Below are 13,718 nucleotides of genomic sequence, written 5' to 3' on the forward strand. Positions count from 1 at the left end.
CCCTGCCCTCCTGGGGAAGAGTGGGGAGGGGTTCCTGGTGACAGAGACCCCTGGGGTCCACTCTTAATTATAGGCTGATCGTGTGTAAAGGGTGAGCTGTGTTTTTCCACCATGGGACCTACTTCTGTAGTTTCTGTTTTTCTCTTTCTTCAAAAAGTAGGGCTGTTAGTAAAACGGTGCTGTCTTATCTGTGGCGCCATCTATGCCCCAGATGCCATCTTGCACAGTAAGCTTTGGTCCTAAGCCCCATGGCCCAAGCCCCGGTGTCATCTCTACCCCCACCGGGATGGGACTTGCTGCTCCCACTTCCCTGCCTGCCCCCTGCTCCTGTACACTGCTCTCCTCTACTCACCCCTTCCCTCCGACCTGTCAGACCTCCCCATCAATAAACCTTTCTCCTTACTCCCGTGTTGGGCGTGTTTTGTGGCGGCCTGACATGGGTAATGCAAAAAGGCAGGAGCTCTTGGTGAAAATGCTTGCTGTTCTACATCACACTTCTACCTTGGATGAATACATTAACATTTTAGCAAAACTGCATTAGTAAGACTTAATCCATCAAATATAGGGTCACTCTGCAAAGAGCATAATCCTTAATTTTTCTACCGTGGTTGAAAAGCGTCCTGGCTGTATACTTGCATCACTATAAAACTAGAAAAAATCTAGTTGCCTAGCAATGGACTTCAGGAATGTCATTGTCACCTCCATTCACAAGTGAAAAAATAGTAATGGCAGCCACTTGTGATTCTAAGCTTGCAGTCTTCATGGAGTGTGCTGTCTGGTATCAGGTGAGCTTTTTGACCTACTTTTGGGCGGGTGTACCTGGAGCCTCCTCCATCCTGTGGATGGGTTTGCAGATCTCTGCACAAATTTCTTTCACTTCTTTTCTCCTTTGCTCGTTCCCATTCCTTCTAATTTGATTTTCAAATTGCAACCTTTAATTTTACATTGTGAATCTACAACAACTAATGGGTAATTGGGGTAGGTAATGTATCTTGCATGAAGATCAGTGTCCACACCTGCAAAATATTGAAAACAGAGCACATCTGCGGAGCTGTGGGGCCCTGCGTTGTGGTGCAACACATTAAGCCATGTTTGCGATGCTGGCATCCCTTATCAGAATGCTGGTCGAGTCCTGGCTACAGTACTCCTGGCCAGCTCCCTGCGAATGCACCTGGGAAGTCAGCAGAGCGTGGCCTAAGTGCTTGGGGTGCAGCACCCATGTTGGAGACAAGGCTGGAGTTCCTGGATCCTGCCTTAGACCTGGCCCAGCTGTTGTGGCCATTTGAGGAGTGAATCGTGGATAGATCTCTGTCTCTGTGCCTATCCCTTTCTCCCTGTCATTCTTTCAAATAAATAAATAAAATCCTCGTTAGGGTTAACTGAGACCGTATTGTGAAAGTACCCAGCACAACTCTCAGGGGCAGGGCTCAGTTCAGCTCACGGAGGCTGGATGAGAAGGCTCATCACTGTGTCTGCCATCAGTTGTCTGAAGACTTTGTCCTGCTCTGCTGTTCTCTATCAGGGTTCACGCAATGACACTGCGCGTGTCTGGTTTCTCGCCGACTGCTCTTTGAGTGGTATTCAATCCACACACATCATTATTACCACACGGTGGGGGGCTATTGAAGGTATTCCATACTGCACCAAAGGACAAATGCTGTGACTTTATTTTAGTTTTTAGAGGAAAAGAAGACTTGTGCTATGATAGTAATTAACAACTGGAACCAGATGACGCGGATCCAGCGTTCCCTGCAGAACAGCTGCAGTTTCTGTAGTCTATAGCCCAGCTGTCCCACATGGTATTTTTAGCTCGATTCTGTCTCATACAGGAACCAGTAGTCAAAATACAGTTAAGAGGGAGTGGGCTGTGGAGAATCTGAGAACGGACGTGCGCTTTTTGAATTACTGTTTTCTGAGAATGGCTAAAGCATAGAGACCTTAAGGGTAGCTGTATGAGAGGAGCAATGAGCAATGACAAAATACACTTGGGAAAACTGAAGTCACCAATGCACCTTCAATGGCCTCGTCTCTCCTACAATAATATTCTAATATACACAAATGTGTTTAACACTACGTGTAATCCTAAGTATACTAAAGTATAATATATTTATAAATGTCAATAATATGTATAGATAATTTAAATATAAAATTGCAAATATAAATATAATCCTATAATAATCTAGAATAAGGGCCATGACCATTTCTGGTACAAAATAAAAAATGGTTATAAAATCACCATTTCTTTTTTTTTGTTTTGGACAGGTAGAGTGGACAGTGAGAGAGAGACAGAGAGAAAGGTCTTCCTTTGCTGTTGGTTCCCCCTCCAATGGCTGCCGCGGCCAGCGCGCTGCAGCCAGCGCACCACGCTGATCCGAAGGCAGGAGCCAGGTGCTTCTCCTGGTCTCCCATGGGGTGCAGGGCCCAAGCACTTGGGCCATCCTCCACTGCACTCCCTGGCCACAGCAGAGAGCTGGCCTGGAAGAGGGGCAACCGGTACAGAATCCAGCGCCCCGACCAGGACTAGAACCCGGGGTGCCGGCGCCGCAAGGCGGAGGATTAGCCTAGTGAGCCGCGGCGCCGGCCAAAATCACCATTTCTTAACAAGGAAGTATTCATCCAGTGCTCCTAGGTGTCAAATGATATTATGCATTGTGCAAAAACTGCAAAAACATTCTTTCCCTATTAAGGAAAACACAGTACTACCTAGTTGGTACTCTAGGTTGTAAAGAATAAATAATCAAGAACAAAAAATGTTCAGTTGTGGGGAAAATGGGAGTCAGAGGATGAAAAAACACCAAAACCACATTATTCAGCTTCCCAATGGCTGAGTCTGAAAACTGATTTTCTTCCAAAGACGCAGCGTAAACCTCTCAACCTAGGAACAAACCTAACATAGTGTCGGTTCTTAAATCAGAAGGTTTTTATTCTTAAAACTGGAATGGCTTCATTTTCAGAGTCTGGCAAGGCAGGGGACCCAGGACCCTCCCCCAGGGCTGGCTCCTCCCGCGGTGCACCCACCTTTCCCTAGCAGACATGGGCTCTTTTCAACAGGTGGTACCCGCACAGAGGGCCTCATTTTCTGCCCCCTCATTCACCATCCGCACGTCCTCTAAGGAACACAATCGCTGGTAATTTCTACATGGTTTTGGACACACGCTTACTTTTGGAGTTTTGAAAATCAAGTGGATCATCTGCTTCAATGTACTTTTACAACATGTCAAGAACGCCAAAACCAAAATTGTATTCAGAAGAATCAAGATCTAAACAGAAAACACACAAGACGTTGGCACAAGCAATAAAGGCAGAAAGAGACAAATGGGATTACATCAAGCCAAGACGCTTCAGTACGCAAAGGAAACATGCATAAAGAGGCAACCAAGAGAACGGGAGAAAATATTTGCAAATCAAACATCTGATAAAGGATTAATATCCAATATGTAGAAGAAGCTCAAAAACTCAACAGTAGCAAAACAAACAACCCAGTTAAGGAAGGGACTAAGGAAATAAACAGGCATTTTGCGAAGGATGAAATGGCCAACAGAACCATGAAGAGATGCTCAGTATCACTAGCCAGCAGGGACATGCAAGTAAACCCCAGCGAGGTTTCACCTCCTCCCAGTCAGAATGACTCTCACCCAAAAATCAAAAAACAACAAAGCTGGCGAGGATGTGGAGAAAAACACCCTAACCCACTGTTGTTGTAAGTATAAACTAGAACAGCCATTCTTGAAGACAGCACAGAGAGTCCTCAGAAATCTGAAAACAGATCTACCATATAAGCCAGCCATCCCACTCCTGGGAATTTCCCCAAACGAAATGTTATCAGCATATGAAAGAGTTATATGTTACCCTGTGTTTACAGAAGATTAACTCACAGTATCTAAGCTATTAAATCAACCCAGATGTCCATCAACTGATGACTAAAGAAACTGTAGTGTATTTACATGATAGAATACTGCTCAGCCATAAAAAAGAACAAAATTCTGTCTGTCCTAACTAATTGGTTGCTTACTGAAATAAGCCAGTCCCCAAAAGACAAACATCATTTGTTTTCCCTGATTTGAGGTAAGTAACATACAGAGTACAAAACAAAAATGTGTATGAGTGAAATTGACATTTTGAAATTTGAGTATTGTTTGTAGTCCTTGTCTGTACTCTCAAGGAACAGTAGTTTTTCTACTCACTTCTTGTTATTTTGTAGTGAAAGGCTGCTAACTTTGTGACTATACAGTAAATTGAAAGTATGTCACTGTAAACATTAAAAGAAAAATAAGAAAAGAAGGAGGCAGGATGATGTGATGGAGGGAGAGAGGGTTGGGTAGGAAGTATCATTTTGCTATTAAAACTATACATGAGGGGCCAGCGCAGTGGCGCAGCAGGTTAAAGCCCTGACCTGAAGCGCCGGCATCCCATATGGGCACTGATTCGAGTTCCAGCTGCTCCTCTTCCGATACAGCTCTCTGCTGTGGCCTGGGAAAGCAGTGGAGGATGGCCCAAGTCCTTGGGCTCCTGCACCCACGTGGGAGACCCAGAGGAAGCTCCTGGCTCCTGGCTTCAGATCGGCGCAGATCCGGCTGTTGTGGCCATCTGAGGAGTGAACCAGTTAATGGAAGACCTCCCTCTCTGTCTCTACCTCTCTCTGTAACTCTTTCAAATAAATAAAATAAATCTTAAAACAAACTATACATGAAATACATGAAATTTGTTCCCTTTAAATAAAAAAGTCTAAAAATGTAAAAAATGAAATAAAGAAAAATCAGAGAAAAATTCCAAACTTTTGATAATTATAACAAGTACAGCTTTAAAATTTATGTTGTTTTATGCTATGAATGCTACATATAATTCCTTAGGGTTTATATTGTGATATTGTTCAATCTCTGTAATATACAATTCTTCACTTAATATCATGCAATGTTCATTTTAGCAATATCTATGTGGCTAATGCACTTGCTGTTATTACTGCTATTTCCTTTCAATTACTGTGCATATTTATTGACTATTTGAAAAGTCTATTGTTTTATGGATAAATTACCATCATCACAAATTATTACATTAAATTTTGGCAATAATAAATATAAATTTCAAGAGACTGTTAAACACAGATATTCACGTTAAGATAAATCCAAAGCACTTTCTTTGACATGAACATTGATGATAAATATTTTTAAAGATTTATTTATTTATTTGAAAGGCAGAGATACAGAGAGAGACCGAGAGAGGGAGAGAAATATAGAGATAGCAATAGAGAGAGAGAGAGAGAGAGAGAGAGAGAGAGATATTTATATATAGAGAGAGAGAATCTTCCATCTCTGGTTCACTCCCCAAATGGCTGCAGCGGCCAGGGCTGGGCCAGGCTGAATCCAGGAGCCTGGAGCTCCATCCCGGCCTCCCATGTGGGTGACAGGGACCTAAGCCCTTGGGCCAACTCCCACATGCCTTAGCAGGGAGCTGGATCAGAAATGGAGCACCCAGGACTCACTGAACTGGAGCTCATATGGGATGCTGGCTTCGCAGGCTGCAGCTTAACCCAGTGTGCTGATGCCAATCTGACAATAAATCTCAATGTATTGACATATTCTGAGTTACGTGCTATTTTAAAATCTCAGTATATATTACCACTAATTCTAAATGACATGCTATTGTGGTAAATAATTATGAGTCAACTAAAAGTTCTCACAATCATTGATTACTGATGGTTTCAAAGATGCCAGATACAACCTCAGTGAATAGCAGATTTTGTGTAAATACATGTGTGTAAATATATATGCACATATATAGTCAGTGCATAGACTTTCATGTTAATACATTTCATATATTAATTGTGTACTTCTATATGTACTTATTTTATGATAGGTTTTTGCATAAGCAGAATTACCATGACTGAACACCTGTTTCTGTCTACCGCAGCTCATCTTCCTCTGCACACGAAGCCTGGGCTTCTACAGGTATAACATCCAGACCCGAGGTCACAGGTGTGTAATATCCAGACCCCAGGTCACAGGTGTGTAACATCCAGACCCCGGGTCACAGGTGTGTAACATCCAGACCCCGGGTCACAGGTGTGTAACATCCAGACCCCAGGTCACAGGTGTGTAACATCCAGACCCCGGGTCACAGGTGTGTAATAACATCCAGACCCCAGGTCACAGGTGTGTAACATCCAGACCCCGGGTCACAGGTGTGTAACATCCAGACCCCGGGTCACAGGTGTGTAACATCCAGACCCCGGGTCACAGGTGTGTAACATCCAGACCCCGGGTCACAGGTGTGTAACATCCAGGCCCCAGGTCACAGGTGTGTAACATCCAGACCCCGGGTCACAGGTGTGTAACATCCAGACCCCGGGTCACAGGTGTGTAACATCCAGTCCCCGGGTCACAGGTGTGTAACATCCAGACCCCAGGTCACAGGTGTGTAACATCCAGACCCCGGGTCACAGGTGTGTAACATCCAGACCCCGGGTCACAGGTGTGTAACATCCAGACCCCGGGTCACAGGTGTGTAACATCCAGACCCCGGGTCACAGGTGTGTAACACCCAGACCCCAGGTCACAGGTGTGTAACATCCAGACCCCAGGTCACAGGTGTGTAACACCCAGACCCCAGGTCACAGGTGTGTAATATCCAGACCCCAGGTCACAGGTGTGTAACATCCAGACCTCGGGTCATAGGTGTGTAACATCCAGACCCCAGGTCACAGGTGTGTAACACCCAGACCCCAGGTCACAGGTGTGTAATATCCAGACCCCAGGTCACAGGTGTGTAACATCCAGACCTCGGGTCATAGGTGTGTAACAGCCAGACCCCAGGTCACAGGTGTGTAACATCCAGACCCCGGGTCACAGGTGTGTAACATCCAGACTCCGGGTCACAGGTGTGTAACACCCAGACCCCAGGTCACAGGTGTGTAACATCCAGACCCCAGGTCACAGGTGTGTAACACCCAGACCCCAGGTCACAGGTGTGTAACAGCCAGACCCCAGGTCACAGGTGTGTAACATCCAGACCTCGGGTCATAGGTGTGTAACATCCAGACCCCAGGTCACAGGTGTGTAACACCCAGACCCCAGGTCACAGGTGTGTAATATCCAGACCCCAGGTCACAGGTGTGTAACATCCAGACCTCGGGTCATAGGTGTGTAACAGCCAGACCCCAGGTCACAGGTGTGTAACATCCAGACTCCGGGTCACAGGTGTGTAACACCCAGACCCCAGGTCACAGGTGTGTAACATCCAGACCCCAGGTCACAGGTGTGTAACACCCAGACCCCAGGTCACAGGTGTGTAATATCCAGACCCCAGGTCACAGGTGTGTAACATCCAGACCTCGGGTCATAGGTGTGTAACATCCAGACCCCAGGTCACAGGTGTGTAACACCCAGACCCCAGGTCACAGGTGTGTAATATCCAGACCCCAGGTCACAGGTGTGTAACATCCAGACCTCGGGTCATAGGTGTGTAACAGCCAGACCCCAGGTCACAGGTGTGTAACATCCAGACCCCGGGTCACAGGTGTGTAACATCCAGACTCCGGGTCACAGGTGTGTAACACCCAGACCCCAGGTCACAGGTGTGTAACATCCAGACCCCAGGTCACAGGTGTGTAACATCCAGACCCCAGGTCACAGGTGTGTAACACCCAGACCCCAGGTCACAGGTGTGTAACAGCCAGACCCCAGGTCACAGGTGTGTAACATCCAGACCTCGGGTCATAGGTGTGTAACATCCAGACCCCAGGTCACAGGTGTGTAACACCCAGACCCCAGGTCACAGGTGTGTAATATCCAGACCCCAGGTCACAGGTGTGTAACATCCAGACCTCGGGTCATAGGTGTGTAACAGCCAGACCCCAGGTCACAGGTGTGTAACATCCAGACCCCGGGTCACAGGTGTGTAACATCCAGACCTCGGGTCATAGGTGTGTAACATCCAGACCCCAGGTCACAGGTGTGTAACACCCAGACCCCGGGTCACAGGTGTGTAACATCCAGACCTCAGGTCATAGGTGTGTAACATCCAGACCCCAGGTCACAGGTGTGTAACATCCAGACCCCGGGTCACAGGTGTGTAATACCCAGACCCCAGGTCACAGGTGTGTAATATCCAGACCCCAGGTCACAGGTGTGTAATATCCAGACCCTGGGTCACAGGTGTAACATCCAGACCCCAGGTCACAGGTGTGTAACATCCAGACCCCAGGTCACACCCAGCGAGCAGGTGATCCAGTGTGAGTACCAGGCGGAAACAGCTCTCAGAGGTGGGGCCTGCAGTCCCCTGGCACCCCATAACTTCCACAGACCTGCTGCACACCAGCTCATCCATGTCTGTTTCTTTCTCTGATGAGGATTTCTAAGCAATCACTCTCCACCTGGTGCACGTGAGCTTCACAGCTTTAACAACCGCCGGTCGTGAGCCCCAAATGGACCTGTGTGGCTCAGCCTTTCACCCACATGCTAGAAACCCTGCTTGTGCCCCGTTTGGAATCATACGTGCATCAGAAGTGAATGTCCAAGCAAGGTCTTCCAGGGACTGGCCTTTCCAGTGCCCACAGAAGCCTGGCATTCCCCTCCCTGTTGGTTGTGAAACTGGCTCTTCCATTTCTTCAGCTTCAACTCAAAAGTTACTCTCGGGCCGGCGCCATGGCTTATTTGGTTAATCCTCCACCTGCAGTGCTGGCATCTCATATGGGTGCCGGGTTTGAGTCCCGGCTGCCCTCTTCCAGTCCAGCTCTCTGCTGTGGCCCGGAAAGGCAGTGGAGGATGGCCCAAGTGCTTGGGCCCTGCACCCCATGGGAGACCAGAAGGAAGCACCTGGCTCCTGGCTTCGGATCGGCGCAGCTCTGGCCGTAGCAGCCATTTGGGGGGTGCACCAATGGAAGGAAGACCTTTCTCTCTGTCTCTTTCTCTCACTATCTAACTCTATCTGTGAAATAAAAAAATAAAAAACAAAAGTTACTCTCTGTGAGGTGGTCTCTGGCCATGCTACCTCAAGGCCAACACTCACTGCTCTTTCATATTTTCTCCTAAACCCTTAGAACTGCTACTTGTGGCATGCATTTTATTTATTCAGTTTATTTGTTGCCTCCATGCCCCATGGAAAATGAACTCGCTGGACAGAGATTACTGTCTGCTTTGTTCCCTACTACCTCTCTCAAAATAGAACAAGATGCTGCAGACAATAGATTGTCAATTAAAACGTGCTTCAAAGTCCTTTAATAATGAAGCTTCGACATTGTGGTTCAGACAGCAGATAAAGGGTATCGTTCTTCAGGTGCATCCCCCAAACAGAAAGTCGAGGGAGCAAATTCAGTTAGATAAATGAACAGAGAAATAGAGTCGGCCTTTGTATTCTAACTCATTTGTGTGATCTGCTGACTCAACAGCCTGTGAAGAGCCAGACACGTGTACCTCTTCATAGCTGAGTCATGGCCTGTGTATACGTCAGAGGTGTCTAGAATGGATGTGTCTCACGTGAACTTCAATCATTTCCTATCAGTGGAAATTTCTTACCTACCATAGGCTGGTCCCCACCTTCTCTCACATGGAGACTGAACAGCTCTGGTGACTACTGTAACCTTCACAAAATGGAAAAGTACAATGGAACTCCTCACTACTCAGACCCTTGACCCCTAAGGGCTCATCAGAGGTCCTCAGGTGGAGGCCGGACTGGGAGCACCACTCCGGATCTTGCCCAGAAGATGGGTTAAATACTAGCGAAAGGTCACTGTCCTTCCTTGGGTAAGTATGTCCATCTTTGTGACCCTTTCTCTGGTTTCATACAGGTCGGGGGATCAAACAGTATTGCATGAATTTCCCCCCATTTGCTGATCCGGGGAAGACACAGAGCAAAACTGAGCGAACGCCTCCCGTGTTCATTCTGCAGGGATGGAGACAGTGGTCCTCCGCAGGAGCCCGTGTGTCTTCCGTCTCTGAGTCTGTGGATCGCTGACATATTTTGCTTCACTCAAAACCGGTCACTGATGAAGTGAGACGTGTGAAGCTTTTAGAATAAACTGCATCCCAATGTGCTGGTTAATGTTTTCAGTAAAGGCTGGCATGTCACCACAGAACACCCATTAGAACAAGGCAAGTAACCGACCCCAGCAGTGCACTGTCAGCCCGACTGACAATTTTTCATCTACTAGCGATTTTGTTAGCTACCCTGTCAATATTATATTGATGAAGAGGAAAGCTAAATTCATCTCCCTGTCTCTCTGTGTAGGCTTCAACTCTGTGATTCTTCAATTACCTAGTCCCAGCAACAGGACATTTTTTACATCGAATTTAAAAATACGTTTGCTACCTTCCACAGTTTGTCTTCTGCGCCATTATGTGCTTCTGAACATTTGTGTATATCACTTTGGACACGAGTGCCTCGTTCAGCTGAGAGAGCCCTGAGTTATCACGGGAGGTCACGCGTAGCCGCAGCTCTGTTTTGACTTTAAATATAATGGCCCTCGGGGGAGTATCTCAGGAAGGGGAGCACTTGGCAAAGACTTTGAGTTATATTTTCAGTCCAGCGAATGCCAGCAGCACAGTGCCATTCTTTCTGCTCTGGTTGTCATAGAATGCCAGGTGCTTTGAAGCACAGACGAGGACACTTGGGCTCTTTGAATGTAGAGTTGTAACAGCCAAGGGCAGGAGGGAGAACGTGAGACGGGTCAGACACGGTTTCCCGGCAGAATCACGCTGAAATCTCAAGAGAAAGAGGCGCGTGAATCCCCTCAGTGCTCAGTCAGGACGTGCGTCTATTACCCGCAGGAGCAATGGGCCCCGGCACCTCGTTCTCTGTCACTCTCCTCGCCTTCTGTCGCCAGCGAGGGCAGCCCCGATGTTGGAGGTCAGGCTTCATGGCTTCTCTGGCTTAGATGACCTGCAGTGCCTGCTGGACTGGTATCAAACCAAATGGCTTAAAACATTATCAACAGTAGCACCGAAATGAAAATAGGAAGCGCTAACAACACACTCAAAGCTTTCTATCAAAATGCCTTGCTTAATGACTGTTCTCATCAAGCCCTCACAAGGTTCTATGTTTCCACTGAAACTTGTTCATCGTCTTAACCTCTGCGTTCCTGTCCTATTCTCTCACTTCCAGACAAGTCATCCCTTTGCAGAGATTAACTTTGTTGTGACTCCTAGCCAAAACTTACATTTCACAGCACTTTTGGAAGAAAGAGACGTGAATTTGCTGAAACTTGAAAGCACTCCAAGATCGTGTAACTGGAATTATTTTTCCCTTACTCACCAGAGTACTAACATGCCAGTATCAGAAATGGATTCTTGGGACCTTGTGCAGTGCCAGCAACCCATATGGAAACTGGTTCGTGTCCCAGTTGCCCCACTTCCTGTCCAGTTCCCTGCTAATGGTCTGGAAAAGCAGCTGAAGATGCCCCAAGTGCTTGAACTCCGTAGTACACATGTGGGAGACATGGGTGTATTTCTGGGCTCCTGGTACGGGCTTGGCCCAGCTGTGGCCATGGTGGCCATTTGGGGAGTGAACCAGTGATGGAAGATATCGCTCTCCCCACCCCCTGTAGCTCCACCTTTCAAATAAATAAAATAATCTGTAAGAAAAAAAGAGAGGGCCGGTGCCATGGCTCACTTGGCTAATCCTCAGGCTGTGGAGCCAGCATCCCATATGGGTGCCGGGTTCTAGTCCCAGTTGTTCCTCTTCCAGTCCAGCTCTCTGCTGTGGCCTGGGAGGGAAGTGGAGGATGGCCCAAGTGCTTGGGCCCCTGTACCTGTGTGGGAGACCAGGAAGAAGCACCTGGTTCCTGGCTTCGTATTGGCACAGCGCTGGCCATAGTGGCCATTTGGGGAGTGAACCGATGGAAGGAAGACCTCTCTCTCTCTCTCTCTCCCCTCTCTCTCTCTCTCTCTCTCTGTGTCTCACTATCTATAACTCTATCTGTCAAATAAATAAAAAAAAGAGAGAGAGAAATGTGTCCTTGGGGTTAAATGCCATCATTTCCACAGGAGCTTTATTTAAAAATGTAAAACATAAACTTCAAGTGTAGATCTGAGGGCAGATGTATGATGGAGAGGAAAGAGACCATCGCTGTTGGTGGTTATGATTCTTTGTATATGCTTACATTTATTCTTTTTATTTTTTTTATTTTTTTTTAATTTTTTTTTTTTGACAGGCAGAGTGGACAGTGAGAGAGAGAGACAGAGAGAAAGGTCTTCCTTTGCCGTTGGTTCACCCTCCAATGGCCGCCGCGGCCGGCGCACCACGCTGATCCGATGGCAGGAGCCAGGAGCCAGGTGCTTTTCCTGGTCTCCCATGTGGGTGCAGGGCCCAAGCACCTGGGCCATCCTCCACTGCACTCCCTGGCCACAGCAGAGGGCTGGCCTGGAAGAGGGGCAACCGGGACAGAATCCGGCTCCCCGACCGGGACTAGAACCCGGTGTGCCGGCGCCGCTAGGCGGAGGATTAGCCTAGTGATCCGCGGCGCCGGCCCTACATTTATTCTTATGCAACGTCTGGAGCAGCCCATTTTATGGATGAGTAAACTATGGTTGAAAGAATTGAAGTGACTTGTTGTAAGTAACCCTTGAATGTCAGATACTAACCTTGGTCAGTCACGGGCTGAGGAGAAGTGGTCAAAGTCAGCTCCACTCTCTTCAGAGTCAGTGTTCCTACCATGACGACTGGCTGATTGTCCAACAAAGTTAAGGCGGCTGGCTCAAACGCCATTTGTATTAAAGGCACAATGAATTAGCAGAAAGTCTCTCATGTCTCTTAGTGACTGGGGTCTCTTCAGCAGGAGATACGATGTGGGAAGAGCCTGTTCTGTGAGTCCCATACACGTGGGTTAAGCTACAAATTGTTCTCTTCCCACCCGTGATTGTGGGAAATTACTTAATCTTGCTGAGAACTCAGAATCCTTGGGGATACAATAAAGATTCCTGTGTGAGTAAGAGGATTTCAGAATGAAGGATAAATTGGGAATAAATATTCCTTTGAGAACATCTGGCACACAATATTTACTGAAGACTCTAAGGTAAGAATAATACACGCAACGATAATAGCAGCAGTCGTAGCGTGGCAGAACTTCCGAAGCACGGAACAGAAAGCCCAACAGAACATGACGTCACTGTTTCAGTCTCTTGCATCTCTTTGCATCTCGAGTCCCTGTAACTTCAGGACAGGCCAGAGAGGAACGTGAGACCAGGGGTACACGGCCCGGAAAGGGGACGGCTCTGAGGAAAGGAGCAAGTCTGGCCAGTGCCATGGCTCACTAGGCTAATCCTCCGCCTGTGGTGCCAGCACACTGGGTTCTAGTCCTGGTCAGGGCGCCAGATTCTGTCCCGGTTGCCCCTCTTCCAGGCCAGCTCTCTGCTGTGGCCCGGGAGTGCAGTGGAGGATGGCACAAGTACTTGGGCCCTGCACCCCATGGGAGACCAGGAGAAGCACCTGGTCTCAGATCAGCGCGGCCATTGAGGGATGAACCAACAGCAAAAGGAAGACCTTTCTCTCTGTCTCTCTCTCTCTCACTGTCCACTCTGCCTGTCAAAAAAGAAAAGGAGCAAGTCTGACACAGGCTCAGTTTAGCACCGGCTTCTGCCTCCTGATTGCGAGGGCTCCTTTCCTGGTTCTCAAGCCATTGTCCCACTTCCTGTTCCACACCTGTCTTGTCCCACGTAACTCCCTGCAACACTTTCAATTTTTTCCCTTTCAACAAATTCTTCCCATTTACACCGACTTTTTCTAAATCA

The sequence above is a fragment of the Oryctolagus cuniculus genome, chromosome 9 (assembly GCF_051225735.1).
Source record: "Oryctolagus cuniculus isolate XC-2025 breed Fujian yellow rabbit chromosome 9, ASM5122573v1, whole genome shotgun sequence".
NCBI classification, from domain to species: domain Eukaryota; kingdom Metazoa; phylum Chordata; class Mammalia; order Lagomorpha; family Leporidae; genus Oryctolagus; species Oryctolagus cuniculus.